At 40.9% G+C, this 2,146-nt stretch overlaps 1 long non-coding RNA gene across 1 annotated transcript in view; it reads left to right on the top strand.

The window, feature by feature from the left end:
- Positions 1-253: 253 nt before the first annotated feature.
- The window catches only part of LOC116671932 (uncharacterized), a 14,854-nt gene continuing 12,961 nt past the window's right edge, over positions 254-2,146 (top strand). The window contains exon 1 of the long non-coding RNA XR_004327414.1: positions 254-375. This is a non-coding gene — a long non-coding RNA (uncharacterized LOC116671932). The remainder of the gene's footprint in view (positions 376-2,146) is intronic.

Below are 2,146 nucleotides of genomic sequence, written 5' to 3'. Positions count from 1 at the left end.
AGCTCAGATGGGCTGATCTGGAATCTTGCCCCTTATGAGGTCATTAGGGGCAAGGTTACCTCAACTTTCTCTGCTTTGCCCGCCCAGAGAATTTGGCCCACCCATGAGAGAGAGACATCATGGCTTTCAAACAAGCAAAGTGGCAGTTGACACCCCCAGCCTCCACCTTGCCCCCCCACCCCCACCCCCCGTCCTCAAAAGCTACAGACTCAGAAATGGCACATACTAAAGAAAGCTCATTGTGGGACTGGCTCTAGTGGCTGTAATTCTGCACCAAGGCTGCATTTTGGGAAATAGACTTTAGATATAGTATTAGGGGACCACTAAGGTCTATATAAAAGCATCCAAAGTGCACCATATCATGGGACTTTTAAAGTGAAACTAACTAGTTACAGAAGTTGCTGTCATTTTGCTGCTTGGAAATATTTGCCAACCGTTTTTTATGATCTTGATTTAAAATGATTGCCTACCAACATAAACTAAATTGATTATCCTGTCTGGAAACAGTGGAAACTGGAAGGACCTTAGTGATTTAATGCCATAACTGTTCAGACAGCTCTTAGTCAAGTATAACAGATTACAGTCAAAAAGCTGCAATAGTTGGATCATAAATATTGCAAAGGCCGTGACAGTTGAGCTCAGGCCAGTCTTTTCCCTCTTCCCCAAAGACAGCCAGGAACATGTGTTTCGCCGGTAATTAAAATCAGGCCGGGGCCCATGTTGCATGATTAATTACCTTATACCTTGTAGTTGCCCACAAACGTTGATGACTCTCTGCTTGTATGTCATGGATAGGACTTGCTCCATTCATCACCCCTGTAAGGTCAAACTCAAAGCTACATTGTGATCTGTAATTACAAGTCCCTGGCTCCGTCCGCCATGTTCTCTTAGTCCCTTTGATCTTTGACAGATTCATTTTTGTCTGCGTCCAATGCTTGGATGTCGATAAATGTTCCTATAAAATCAATGTTTGCATACAGCGTAGAACGATGCGTTCAAAAACCATCAACTAGTTAGTAATACTGTATGTCCATACAGAATGGAGTTGCCACCAGATCAATGATAGTAAGCTGCAGATTGTGAAACATCACATCAAACCCTAAGAATGAGAGTTACTGGAAGTCGGTAGTAGTTAAAGAAATGTCAAGAGAAGACACTGTCTTCTCAAGGTTAAAGCTAAAACTAAAGATATTCAAGTGGTTGGTTTTAAGATATTCAGCACTGATACCTGAGATCAGACAACTAGAGCATCTTTTTTGTGCCTCTCTCTGGAGAAAAAGCATTACATTCCTTTTTGGCTTTGGAGAATGCCACTGAGCAAATGTGTGTCCCCTGACACCTTGAGTTAATGATCAGCCAGCTTCCAGAGAGGCAATGTATTTTGAGTCAGCAGTGAAGCATGACAATAACCTTTAACATTATCATTTACACACATATTATACCATGGGACAGATTGTCTATAGGCTGCCTTGCAGCAATAAGTCATCCTCTGCTGATAGGGTACCATCCTCCATTTTTTTCATGTTCAGGTATGTGACTTTGAGGTGGTTTGCAGGCCAAAATCGTCCATCTTATGAAATTTCATTTTTGTCTTTTTTTTCAGAATGCCTCTCACAAGGTGAAATATTGTGTTATTGCCATGGGTATAATGTGCTGAGATTAAAAAGAGGGGGAAAAGTAGGACAAATGAAATAAAGTAAATCTTATCTTATGGCTTGTCAAACAACATTAGTTTATGCAGAGATTTGAATTACTGCGTGTGTTTTGACTGCAGGGTAACAGTTTTAAGGCCGTATCATTCTGGCGCCATGAGAGGAATGAGATAGGTTTGAGGAGATGCAGATTGACAAGCACCTAGAGAATCAAAGCTGTTGGAATACAATCATTTCTTATAAATCATGCGGGGCAGACTTTAACACCAGCGCTCAGCGGTGGTGTCTGGTTTCTGTCTGTTTTATTAGGACAGACTGTCATGACAACGTCAGAAACATTTTCCAACAAGTTAACACAATAACAAAGTAAAATAGATTTAGAATATGACACTTAGTTTTACAGTAGTGCCAATCACTGAATCCAGTTATGAGAGTTTGAATTGGGACTTGAATGAAAGAATGCAATTGTGTGTGTGTGTGTGTGTGTGTGTGTG

Source organism: Etheostoma spectabile, chromosome 22 (genome assembly GCF_008692095.1).
Source record: "Etheostoma spectabile isolate EspeVRDwgs_2016 chromosome 22, UIUC_Espe_1.0, whole genome shotgun sequence".
NCBI lineage: Eukaryota > Metazoa > Chordata > Actinopteri > Perciformes > Percidae > Etheostoma > Etheostoma spectabile.
This window is presented reverse-complemented; position numbering and strand designations above follow the sequence as displayed.